The following is a 14,191-nucleotide window of genomic DNA, read 5'->3' on the forward strand; positions in this document are numbered from 1 at the left end:
GCAAAATGAATAAACTGTATTTTTGCTTTGGTCTCACCTTAATTGGCTTTGTCTGCGTGCAAGATGACAGCAAAGGTTTGAGTCACTCAGAATTGTCACTTCTGTAATTAAAAAGAACTGTTACCAAAAAGAGTAGATTCATTGTTCAGGCTGGGATTGAATTACAAAGCATGTTTAATTATCAGCTTCTCTTTCTAGTTATTTTAATGTATTATTAATTCATTTTCTCAAAATATCCTTTTCATTTACAACAGTTGATGGAATAAAATGTGACACAATTTGTTTTCTTTTCTCCTAAGTAGATGATGTACTCTAACAAGAGCAGGTCGACATGACCTTAGCTGTAGCTATATCACATGATAACTACAATAGGGCCTTATCAGAATCTCCTACGCTTTTACGTGTTTGAAAATTCTAAAACAGAAATTAATATGGCTGAGTACACCTTAACCCATGATAGCAAAACAATTAAAAAAAAAAAAAAAAAGTAGTTATAAATTTCTAGCTAGTCCAGGATCCTTCATAGCTGAATTTGCACATAGGAGAAAAAAAAAATATATATATATATATTTTTTTTTCAAAAAATATATAAAAAAGAAAAAAAAATAAAAAGTAAAAGAAAAGCAAGAAATAAATGCAAGCTGGCAGTTCTTTGAGTAATCAGATAACTTTCAAACTACGTAGATGTTAGCATTTGATTATCTTGTTAACATTCAACATTTTTTTCTTTTATTTCCTTGTATTCCTTCCTTCCTTCCTTCCTTCCTTCCTTCCTTCCTTCCTGCCTGCCTTTCCCAAGATAATATGCTTTGAACAGTCTTTAGAACTGTGATCAATTTCCATTCCTTGCTGTTTTCTTGAACTTAAATATTTAGAACTGCCACAGGTAATCTTAGCATATTACTTGACTAAATGCTCATGTGGTGTAAATCAGAAGGACTGTCTTACCATGAAACACATTTTTTTTTTCCATCCAAGGGTCCTCAAAATAGAGATGGACACACCTAATCTGGAAATGGTTTTCTGGCACCAACCTCACCGATAAAATGACTATTTTTAGGTCCAGGGACTGACTATTTTTTGACATCCTCTGTTGCAGTGGAAAGTTGCACCTTATGGAGATGTCAACTATAATGCGTTATACTTGCTCTCAATGCAGCATTTTTGTTGTTGTTGTTTAAGCAATGGTGATCTTTTCTCTGCAGTTGATAAAGATACAGTAAAATAGTCAGCATCCCAAAGATTTTGCACTCAGATGGTTGGATAATTCAAATGTCTTTGAAGACATAGAAAATGATGTAAGATTAGGAGCCCACTCCCCACCACCACTACAATGACTGCTACTGATATTTGTAATATCACTGAAAAAGATAATTTGGCTACGAATATTCAAGTTATCAAGGAAATTAATTTTGGTGACAGCAACATGCAAAGAAAGAGTAGTCAAGATATCCAAGACTTCCTCACAGAACTGGCAGATGTGACAGAGGATTTGCAGGAGTCCTGAATCTTTCTGGAGTGGTAGCTGGAAGGCAGGAATAATTTCCCATGATAATCCCTGGGAAATACTAGACAGCTGTGGATTCTAATCTTCTCTTGACGTTTCAATTTATTATTAAATATGTGTTGGGCTCTACACATGTGGGAAATGCAAAGGATTTGAAGTGACTGATTTTGCTTTCTTAGCTGAGAAGAAAATACTGCAACAGGTTCTTTCAGAAAGATGCTACTAGACTCTTCTCCTAATATAGAGTCTAAGAATATATATATATATACATATATATACATTTGATATGCCAGGTTTGGTCTCAAAGAACTTTAAATATGTTGTTGGTGACAAAAAGGAGTATCTAGAAAAACAGACAAGTGTTATTATGAGACTTAGTGAGGAATTTTCTTTCTAATTCTGGAGAATGTACCCACAAGACTTTGCTCTGTTCCAACTGATGACCTGAAATGTCATCTTTTCAGGTACAATGGAACATAGGAATGAATGGGAGAGAATCGATTAGATATAAAATACCAGTCACAACTAGTCAGTGGATCCCAAAGCCTAAACCAACTGTGCAATGAAGCCTCACAAATTCAGTAGTCCTGTGGCTAGAAAGATTACTTGTATACTAATTTCTTGGCACTAACTAGCACAGAGTGACTAAAACCCATTTTACTACACTTTCATAGCATTTAAAGCACAATGGCTGCATTTGGACTGGTCAGTGAGATATGGAGGTCCATAATACAAATTACCCCACCCTAACCGTCTGAATTTGACTGGGAACATCTGGGACAGTGTAAACTGCCCCAGAACAAAACCATGACAAATTCAAATGATTTAACTTCATCGGCAATTTAGTTCCAGTGCCCAGGCACTACTTAAATTACAAATCTAGATATAGCCAAGAGAATCATTGAATCAAATCACATGTAGGGGTGTGGGGTTTTTTCTTTTCTTTTCTTCTTTTCTTTTCTTTTCTTTTCTTTTCTTTTCTTTTCTTTTCTTTTCTTTTCTTTTCTTTTCTTTTCTTTTCTTTTCTTTTCTTTTCTTTTCTTTTCTTTTCTTTTCCTTTCTTTTCTTTTTAAATCAAGTGTTTTTAATCCACATCACGGTGCTGGAAAAACTTCTCAGTAGAACAAAAATTGAATTGGTTATGTTTTGTGATTTTTGTGCACTAAAATACAGCCTTCTTTTTGCTATAATAATGAAAAGTTGAAAAACGAATCCCAGTAAAACTGGCTGTATTTCAGCAAGTTCATGTGCTTTACATATAAATCTGCAAAGCAAAGCTGTCATTTCTTAATGTAAAATCTCTTTATTTTTTCATTATGCACCACTAAGCACTCATTCATTGTTGAAGAAGTAAAAGATCTCCCTCAAGCTTAGGATGGGAAAGTATTCAAGATCTTGAATACTTTCTCTGTAAGAAACATCTTACAGATGGTCCCGAAGACTCGGAAATTTCCTTTGCATCTATTAGAAATGAGGGATGCTCTGCATTGCTAGGTTATTGTTCAGCTGATATAATGATTTATGCTGTTCCTGATATCACATAAGCTACTAAACTATTTTAATTTAAAAAAATGGAGCAGTGTCTTAATGCTTATATATATATAATACTTATATATCTATATAATGCTTATACATACATATATAAATATAATGCATATACATATATATACACACACACACATAGCATTGAATCCAGCTTGGAATTAGGTACTGCTGAAATCTGAATGAGGGAGAAAAAAAACAATAAAACATTTTTGTGAATTCCAGAAAACTTTGAATTAGTGATTTTCTTTGGAAATAAGACCTGATTTTAGCATTTAAATGCTAAGTATTATGTCCTTTTTGACACTTCCTATCTGTTTATTTTTTCATCTGGTCTTAAGTAACTGATATAATCAGACATACCACTATATCCACCAAGTTCATTCAGGCAATGACTCTTGCTTCCTTCTAGTTTGTCTGACTCTGCCTGTTCTCATGCTTCCATTCAACTGTCTCTTCTTCTTCCTCCCTCGTTAAGTGAAGATCACTGATATTTTAAATAAATTTTGATTCACCATAATTACTACTTTATATTAAGCCCATTAACTGACTCATTGCCCAGACTAAATCCAGCGACAACCCCCTGCACCACCATGTGTCAGTTTATTTTCTCCATTCATCATGTTGAAGGAAGTAGACAGTCTTAATTCTCTGCTTTGCAAATACAGCATGGCAGAGAATATGTAGATGAAAGCTCACACCACCAGCTTAATGCCTTTCCTAGTTGTTTATTGCTCTAAGTGCATAAGTTATCAGATGCAACAATGTGATGGGCATTTCAGCAGAACTTGTTTCCTGCATGTACAGCTCAGCCACCTTACACATAATATTATCAAAGTGATGGCTGTCTTCCCAAGCTGGATGCCAGCTGAGGATGGAAGAACAATAGGACTTTCACTTATGTCAAAGGAAATGAGGAGAATGTCTACTATATTTTAGGTGTTAAAACTATGGTTGTTAAAAAGATATGGAAGCCATGACTGTGCTTGTGCCACAAGGACCCCAAGTCAGCATACCCACTGCATTATAAAGCCTGGGAAAACACTGGAGGACTGTTTGGGGATGCTGATGAATGTTATAGCATGGCAATTCAGTCATAAGAACTAATGGCTATCTCACTGACAATAAAATTCTGGAATTTAAGGGCATTATTTCAAGTTTATTACAGAAGATTCAAACAATAAATTATCACCCCCAGTTTTCAGAATAAGCATCCCTCTTCCTGACGAATGAATAGCTCTTTGAGGTTTATGCACCTTTTCATGCTTATCATTATTGTAGGGGTCATAAAAAGGTATTGCAGTGGCAGTGTGCTTTAGATGTTAAATATTTATAAAAAATGTATTGTACAATTCTGTGTGCACTCACCTTATGGGAGGGGAAAATATCATTCTTATACACAGCTCCATTGCCTATGTAAACTATGGATCAGCTACTCTTCCAGCTCATGTGAGCTTTGTTTCCCTGATATGAAAGAAACAATTCTAATTTACAGCATCTGAGGATCTGGCCTGGTCCATTTGATTAATGAAGTAATGAGTTTCTTATTGTTCAGAGGCTCTGTTTGTTTCTGGTTTTGCATCACAGTCCTTGGAACCTTCCATGTTTACCACTGGCCTCTCTTTTGTCTTCCCTTTAGTCTCCGGCCTTTTGATTCTGCTTCCTGTACTAATACAAGCCTTTATGTCATTGAAAATTAACAATACTAAAGTGGTGCCCTGCCAGAGCAGAGCAGATCAATGACCCAGGAGCAGCATGTTCCAGCTCAATGGTGCACAAGTCATTTTAACTTCCACTCTCCAGTACTCCAGGTTGATCTCCAAAGGATCAACCCTTTTGCCCGGTATATTAACTTCTGGAAACTCCTTGTTAATCACTGTGGCTGCAGTTCCTGCTTTGAATTTTTTTTTTGCTACGATCTGAGTGCAGCTTCTCATCAGGCTAAAGCATGTTTCTTTTGTCTTTCTTTCTATCTTGTCATGTGTTGTCAGTAAGATTAGCAGTGCTGCTATAGTGTTCTGTTCAGCAGTGCTGTGATGTAGTGCTGGCAATTATGTTTACTTTATGAAAACAAAATGAACTATTAGAAAATAAGAAGACTTATAGTGTAAACTGGTATTACTCCACTAACAGGACAAATCTTATATTCAACAAAAAGACATACGTACAACTATCTCCAAGATATCGATAAAAATAGGATTGTGAAAAAGAATACTATTATCATACTTTTTCTTTGCTGGTCTTCTTAGAAATAATGTATTTTTCAAATATAATAATGCAAAGATGGCATATCTAATGAGAGCAATTAAAATTCTACATACAGACCCACACTGGAGTTTTGAGATGTAGCTAAAATGAGAGTGAGTCCTGGACTTAGAGGGTTCAGGATCTTCCCATTATTTTGGAATTATCAAATAACAGTTTGGCACATAGGTTTCAGGAAATACTTCATTTGGAATTGCTTCTTTCCTTGCAGCAGTCCCTGAAGTAAGCCTCCTTTCATCAAAAACTCACAGAGATGTCAAGTGTGAATGCAGAAGTAGTTTAACCGCCAAGGCAGAAACTTTTCAGCTTGAATATTTCAAATTCTATTTTTGCCAATAAAAAAGAATATTATGAATTTAGTCCAGGGAGACATTTCAACCTTTTCTTAACGAAAAATTTCTTTTCATGATACTGGTGGGATTTATCATTGCAAGAAGTAACAACTAGGGCTCTAGAGAAAGATGTAATACTGTTTCATGGAGGATTTGGATATTTTGAAATTTGATCTTGCTCCAAGTCAGAAGGAAACCAAGAGTATTTAAGTTTTCATGAAAGAAAAGGGAAACTCAATGCCAGGAAAGTCTGTTAAAGCTCTGGCATCCTCATTCTGAAGCAGGCTTGCAAGAAATAGGACAGCTTTCCACCACTTCTTTGCTGAGCTGGGGTATTCTTCTCAAGCACTAGCAAAATAACAAGATAAGAAAACTCCAAGGGGGAAAAGTTGTCTATAGGAATTTATTGACCACAGTGTGAACACAGCTTTTCACTGAAATCACAAGACACTAACTCTTTTCCTCGAGGGAAATTAGAGCTTTTCGCACATTCTTCACTGGGGTGCTGAAAGAGGCAGGAGAAACAGAGGACTATCACGTTTATAAATAGCTGAATTAAAAAAAAAAAAAAAAAAAAAAAAAACACAGAACAAAAAAACACCACAGCAACAACAAGTAGTTTAGAGACATGTTATCTTTCTTCCACATTAATGGTCTCATTTCCAGAGAGGGATGCTTGGTCTGAACAGCCACTGGCATAGGCTTGTCCCATTGCATGGCACAAGGCTGCCATAATTGCCTCAGTCAGCACCCAGGTCATTGCCCCAACATCCCTGTTCCCAGAAAACTAATTCAAAATCATTGCTATTGTATAAAATAATGGTATTGTTTTACCAGGACGTGGATCTTTTAAAATAGATTTCTGTCAGGATTTCTCTGTATTCAGTAACAGCAAAGGGCAACCATGGAGGTGGATGTAAGGCCACCAGGGTGGTGCCATGCAGTGCCTCCCTCCCAGACCAGCCCCATCCCACAGCCCCAGAGAGGCAAGCTGGGCCAGGCTGGGGACCATGAGTGGGGCCAGACAGCCTGGCTGTCCCCAGTGTCTTCTGAAGGCTCCAGGCCCCTTAGTGAAGGGACAGGGTGGGGTTGGGGTTAGGGATTTGCTCAGCTGTGCTGGCCAGGGATCCATCCTGAGGGTGAGGCCAGGGCTGGAGGCAACCCCTGAGGAGACCACCCCCAGCCACCTCCCTGCACTGGAGCCCCAGGGCTGCCTCCCCTGGGCAAAGGGCAGTTAGGCTGGGTGGGCATGTGGAACCTGCACAAGGTCAAGGAGCTGGCATTGTCACAGTGTTTCTTTATGCTTTCTGCTGCAGACCATCTCTAACGGGAGTGCTAAAACCCCATGTGAGGCCCAAAGACCCTATACAGGTTTTCAGTTGGGAGAGGAAAAGGTGTTGGGCAGAGGGAGAAAGCTATGATGTAACCTAAAGCATGACAGGATGGAACGGGGATGATTCCCTCAGGAATGCTGTCTTACTGACCAAGTCAGACAGATTTTGCAGGGTCGACGTTTCACATTAGCTTTGCTAATGTGGCACACACCAGGCTCCCCACAGCAGGCTGGGGCAGCAACCCCATCACCAGTCTGGCAGCAGAGAGCCCCAAGCAGCAGAGATCAGGGTCTCCCTGGTGCTGGGTGCTGCCTGCAGCCTCCTCTCACAGCCAGAGAGAAGGGGTGAGTTTGGGCTCCTGTGGGGAGAGGTTTAAAACACTCCTGAAAGGCCGCGTCCCAGCCCATGATGGTTCCTGTGGAAAAACCACAAAACCAACCGAGGACAAAGAAATCCATCATTAGCTTCAGACTGAGAATAAATAATACTAATAATATGTAAAGAGCATCAGCTGGATGTGGAAATGAACTGTCACTTCACAATGAAGAATGCTCTTGCATATATAAGCACATAATTCACAACAATATCCTTAAAAAGATAGCAAGAATTTAAATGCATGTGTATGCTTGGGTATTTAATGCACCATGCAGGCATCATATTTCTTTCATATTCTAAACACAAATCATGGCATCTTCTTTAATGAGTTGAGTTCCATGGCAATGATGAATTTTTATGGCAAATAGCACTACTGTGCCATGCTTCTTCATTAAAGCCCTGATTCAGCAAAGCATTTAAACATATGCTTAACTTCAAGTATCTGAATAATCCCCAAACTTTCTGTGCCATGCACATGCTTAATATTCACTAGATCCATAAGGAGTTTGCTTGAATTGGGTCACACATATCAAACAAGTCCTGTATCTACAGGATATCCTGCCTAAAATAACTGGATAAAATGTTGGATGCTTCATTAGTTCTGCATTAGTGATTTTAATTTTCACTGCCTCTTTGATTTGTGAAGAGTGAATGTATAGCACACGTGAACTCAAGACCTGAAAAAATGATGAAGGTAAAAAAAATAAAGGCACATTGTAGGTTCAGGACATCTATAATAAACTTGAGCTTCATCAGCATTTCTAAGTTTTTTAACCAAGAAATATTGATTCATGTTTATTATATTTTATGGCACTTTACAGCAATTTATAACACTTACATTAAGGAATAGATGGGCCGGGATAAAAGCCAATATGGGTATGAAAAAGATGAAGTGCTGTCAGGAATAGCAACTTTCAAGTATCAGGTATAGCTCTTGTTTTTATACTTTATCTCCCCTATTTAATATATGATGGAAGGATTTAATGATTAATTTTAAAATACAAATTTTAGAAAACAACATGTCATAGAATGACCACCTGAAGATCATCTTAGCAATTATATTGTTTCAATATCAAGTCAAATATAAAATACTGTCAAGGAATCTATAACTAAAGAGTAAAGCCATAATAACTGGTGTGCAGAACCACAGTTGAAAATGTTTGAGAAACAAAAAGCTTAGATTTCAAACATGAAATAGCTACTTTATTTATTTTTTCACCAGAGCTGATCATTTTAGTAATCAAGAGACATCAGTTAGAGAACTAGCTTTGAGCACAAAATCCCTTGTTGCTATGTTACCATAGATATTTATATGAGAGGGTATCTCCCACTATGAGCCGAAATCTGTTCCTGCAAATTTTCATAGGCCAGGTAAAACAAAGAAGTAAGTAGGAATATGTGGAGTCTTCATCAGGTGTTTCCTTCACTCTACGATTTTCTAGTCCAGCTGCTTAGGATCAGCAATCAGACCCATTCATTTATGAACTAAATGATGAGGATTTCTTCTGCCGTCTCACCTGGCAGATGTGGCCCAGGTTCTGAGCAGTTCCGGAAGTGCTGCAGGATCCTATAAAACTGAAATACAGGTTGAAGCTGCTTTGTAAATCTGCCTAGGGGACAACAAATCTCAGAAATTAATATGGATAGATAACACTTTAAAAATGGACATAGTACATTGCTGTCTTGTGTACAATGTGTACTTGTACTTTGTGTACATTGTAAGCTTATTCATTCCCCATTCCTAAACAGAAATTTATACTCTTCTAGGGAGGCACTGGTGATAATCCAGAGTAATAAGAGCACAAAAAAACTTGCTTGATGCTATATTCTGAAATAGTTGATTGATTACTGAAGATATTAGGAAAAAGCTAGTGAAAGTTCAGAAGTCCCCATCTGTAGTATATGTTGTCTGTTCCACATTTCCAAAGATTGCTAAATTAATTCTCTGACATTCTTTGTTTTTCTCTCTCTAGGCATCCTGAAATTTTCCTTTGTACTTTGCCCATCTATTTGTCCTTTGTTTGTGCCCACCCCCCTTGCAGCATTGTGGTCTCTCTTCATCCTTGAATCCGTTCTTGATGCTCATAGAGGAAAAGGTATAAACAGCAGGATAAAGAAATTGTGTACATTTGGCTCATATGTTCTGCTAGTTTGGTGGCATATGTTCTGAGAGCATGCTTTATTCTCAGTGTCATCTGACAAAAAACAAGCATACTTTGAACCAATGCATTAGACTGGTCCAGTGACAGAAAGTCAGCTGAACGCTGCAAATGTAAAATTGAGGCATAGGATCTGGTAAAAGAGAAAACATCTGGATTCTCTTCTGGTGCAATATGAACAGTGTCCTTTGTGTTGCTACAGTGCCCAGGTCTCCATTTCCTCCTCTTTTGTTGTCACCCCTGCAGTAAGTTTAGCTAGGGAGGGTATTTCACATATTTTTCTTAGTTGTGGTGATGGCTGGGGCCTAATATTTAGCATGGTGTGTGAAATAAACATCTCTCACACAATCTATAACAGCACAAACTGTATCTTAAGCAGAGACAGCTTACCGATTTTACACTATCAATCAATGGCATATAAATACCAGGATAAAAATTCTAGCTTATATACTTGAACATATTGCCAAAAGCTGTCTTTAAAATGGTTATTGAAATACGAGTTTGGGCCCTAGTCCTACAGCCTGATCACAGTACCCAAGAGTCTTATCTGTTCACAATTGTATTCTTTTTTCTCAGTCACAGCAGTTGAGTAGTCCACCTACACAGAGCAGAATGTGAGACTGGGGCTCAAATTTATGCACCATCTGCCCTTGGTCATGCATGCCAAATCTTATAAAAATCAATCACTTCATCTCTCTGAAGAGATCCCACATGAAAAGTGCCCTCATATAAGTTTGGATCTTATAATGAAACACTATATTTCTTAAATAATATAATTTTACTGTGTTTTTTGTTGTTGTCATTTGGTTTTTGTGTTTTGTTTTGTTGTTTTTGTTTTTGTTTTGTTTTGTTTTGTTATTTTTATTGTATGAATATTCAGTGTTATGTTATTTTGGGTGGAAGATGGCAACTGAGCCTGAGGCATGACAAAATATCCAGAAACACACCACTTGCTGTGCCCCATTGCTTTAATATTGTGCTGTTTAATAAGAAAATGACCCCAAGTGCTTGGATGACAACTCCAAAATGGACCATAAATATTCTGTACATAGGGAAAAGCTGAAAGCTAAAGTACACTGCATAATATTGCTGTGGTGCAAAAGGGAATAGGAATACATTCAATTTACCTAAGTATCTAGTAGTGACAGCCACTAACATTTATTTAGAAGAAACACCAAGTGGATGTATAATATCTGTTTGTTAATAAATGAATTAAAAGAAATATGGATTACTCTGCAAATGGTCATTAGAGAAGCACAGATCTGGGTTTGATGTATAAGACACATAAAGAACCCAATTCTGGGCACTGCTAAGTGATCCTTGCAAAATGCTGAGCCCCTGCTAATTTCAGTAGGAGTTGAGCAAACTCAGCACCTGGCAAGGATGGGTCTATCTATATTTAAATACAGAATGAACACTCATCCAAGTAGATTCACTTATGATAAACTGATGCAGCTTAGAAATTACATGTTTGGTTAAATTGGGGTAATCACAAAGAGAGAGACGCTCAAATAAGCAGCAGTAATTGGTACAACAATGATTGTATCCTCCTTCTGATCTCAGGTCCTCCCTAAGGATTCTCTCCTAGCCTGCATTAATTAAGAGAAAGCATGTGGCATTTCTCGCAGCCTTTGACATGAAGATGACCTTTCCCTAGGTTACTCATGAACACCTGCTGACATCAAAGATGCTTTTTACTGTATTTGCTCCTTTTTCCACCAGACATTCATAAACATTACTGAGTAATATTCCCGACCAGCTATTAAAATGCTCAAAAAATGTTATGCTGTTATGACAGATGACCAAATAGTTCACAGGAAATAATTTATTTGACAAACAGGAGCTTTATTTTCTGTGATTCAAGCACTTTTTAAAGTTTTTACGCATTTTTGTTCCTCGCTTGAAACGATGTGTTCAATTGCTGAAAGTATTGGTTGTTAGCTTGTTCTTAGGGCATCTGTGATGAGCATGTGGCATTTAAACCTGCTGGACAGAAGGGCCAGGGGCCCCTCTTTTTCCTGCCTGGGTGGGTATATGTAACTCTTTTAAATCTAGCTCATTGTGTAAAAGTAGATTCACTTTATTGTTGTTCCATTCTTTCTAAATTTTTTGCAAAACCATTAAAAATAATGACTTCATGTTTTGGTAAGCTCTTAGGGACCTTCTCTCCTAGAAGACTGGTGGAAATTAAATACAAAAAGAGTACAGGTAGTCAAGACAGATGGAACATTTACCTTTTTCCCCAAATACCTGCAGAACAGTTCTTGATATGTTTGCCTTTATTCATTCAGTCACATTCTCAATATTTTATGCCTCCAAGAGTTTGAAACAGCATGGTGTTTGGTGTCTTCCTAACAAAATTACTAGTGCAATTTCCATTATTTCACACACACACACACACATGCAAATATAATAAAAAGCAACAACAATAACAACAAAACAACAGCAGCTAAGCAAGACCAAATATATAAGCAACTGCATACATAAGTACTCCCTCGGAGTATCTGTATAGCCAGCAAATACAAGGCACTAGCATCTGCTGTGGGAACATGAGGGCTTAGCATGGGCAAATTGGAACGGGCTGCGTGAGGCCGAAGTTCATGTTACTTGTGCTGACGACTCTGTGAGACACCTTGACTCCAGGTTATCTCTGAAAGGTACACATGCTGTTCGGCACATGCTCCCAGTATGCCAGAGATTAAAAAACAAAGTGTGGTGAGAGATGCGGTATGTAGCTACACTGAACTGTATTCCCTTGGCAAATACACATCTGATTTTGCATAGAAAATGTCTCGCATGGGTAATGGGTGGCATCACAAAGCAATGCTAAATTCCTGATAATAAAGCAGGAATAAAAGCAGTCAGTTAATACAATGCAAACTGTGCTTGACTTTGCTTCTAATTCTGTACATGCTGGCCCCTGCAAAAATCAGCTCTCCACAAACTGTAGTTTGTTGTCCTGATGAAACTCATCCCTACCGTGACTTGCAGTGCATTTGCAGTGCAATTACCCCTCCCTGCTGTTCTTATTTGTGCTAGCTGAGTGTGTCAAGTCAGTTCTAAGTAAACCAGAGGAATGCTGGTGGGGATGGGGCAAACTCCAGTTCCCAAAGGTCTTTCACATACCCTTTGAGCGCTGTCTTGGAGCGATCCTCAGTGGCACAGAGCCTCATGGTAAGAGACCTTTACACCTTGACATGGTGGGGATGTATATGTACATTACACAAATATGCAAGTGTAGGAACATCCCCCTGGCAAAGGACAGAGGTCCCAGCTGCAACAGGAGGTAGCTCTGGGTCACCGACTGGACTCTTGCCCTCACAAGCAGCGATGCTGAGGAAGGCACATGAGGAGGAGTCTGCATGGCCCCAGTTTAAACAACAGTGTCCTAAACTTGTAAAGAAAATATCCCCCGTGACCCGATCTACACGTGCTTGAGTTTTGTTTTGTGCTCGTAGCTTTTCTAAAGTCATTTCCCTATCATGTTCTCTGATGTTCAGTTTTACCTTGCTGGTTCTGTAAATATTTTCTGGCATGTCAGATAGCAATTTGGGTGAGTCGCTAACAAAGTGCATGTCACAGGGAACTTGCACTGGATTGCTGTTCCAGTGAATGCATCAGCAGGACAAATTTGTGTGGGTGGTATCTACATCACCCTTTTACCTCTGTTTTCTCCTCTGTGGGCTCCACTCCCAACCCGTGGCATTCCAGCTGTGGGCATCGTTCTTCCTCATTGCACACCTGCTTGCTTGAATGCAGACACTTACTTTAGAGTCAGCTGTATGTCCTCTCACTTGCTCCCCATTCAGCTTGCCTTTAGTGATTCCAGTACATGTAGATTTCTGCATCAGTGCCTCTCATCCCCAACAACTCCACCTTCTCTGTTTTCTTCTTTCTCTTACTAAGACATGGTCGTTCACTCATGTTCGGAAAGAACTCCTCTACTTCTATAACTGCGTGGTATAGAGCCTGCTCAACAAACCCTTTCTAGATTTGGACGTAAACAGTGGTATCTCCCTCTTTGCTGGAAATCAACTGACAAAAACAAGTGCTCAAAGGCAGATGTTTGCCAGTATGTATTGTCATGGAAGATGTATTGTAACAGAATTATTGATTAGCCTGGTATAGCCAACTGATTTTCTATTTTACTATTATCTTAATTCTTAGAAATTAAAAAAACAAACAAACAAAAAAAAAACAACTAATGTTAGTTTGGCCATTTTAAAATTATACAAGTACAAAAAAAGTATATGCTGAGTGGTTTAAAAAAGTTCTTTTTAAATCATATATAAATTAAAAGCTGCTTAATTTAAAAATGTATTTTTGGCTGAGGTACTTAATGGTGAAAAGTGGTTACTCAGCATGCAAAGTACCTTAGGTACTTTTCATAAGAAGTTTTATGACATAACAAATTTTTAAAAATGGTTATTTATACAACAGATACTGATGGCTAGCCATTATAGTTTATCAGATCAATAATCAATGTTCTTAAAAGTCACTTAATTCAAATATATAATCCATATTGTAAATAAAAGGATCAGGTAATGTATATTTACATCAGAAAGTGTAATAGCTCCTTTAAAGCTGTTGTGGTTCTCTTCTTGAAGTCTTCTGTACTTTTATGAAAGACTTCCATTATTTAAAATCCTTTAAAACAGAAGAAATAAATGCCACCAA

General features: G+C 37.9%; 1 long non-coding RNA gene across 1 annotated transcript in view; it reads right to left on the reverse strand.

Moving 5' to 3' along the window:
* The window catches only part of LOC309877855, a 637,773-nt gene that overhangs the window by 1,612 nt on the left and 621,970 nt on the right, over window positions 1-14,191 (reverse strand). The window contains exon 2 of the long non-coding RNA XR_014317442.1: window positions 38-101. This is a non-coding gene — a long non-coding RNA (uncharacterized lncRNA). The remainder of the gene's footprint in view (window positions 1-37; window positions 102-14,191) is intronic.

The sequence above is a fragment of the Aythya marila genome (genome assembly GCF_965140915.1).
Source record: "Aythya marila genome assembly, chromosome: 1".
Classification (NCBI taxonomy): Eukaryota; Metazoa; Chordata; class Aves; order Anseriformes; family Anatidae; genus Aythya; species Aythya marila.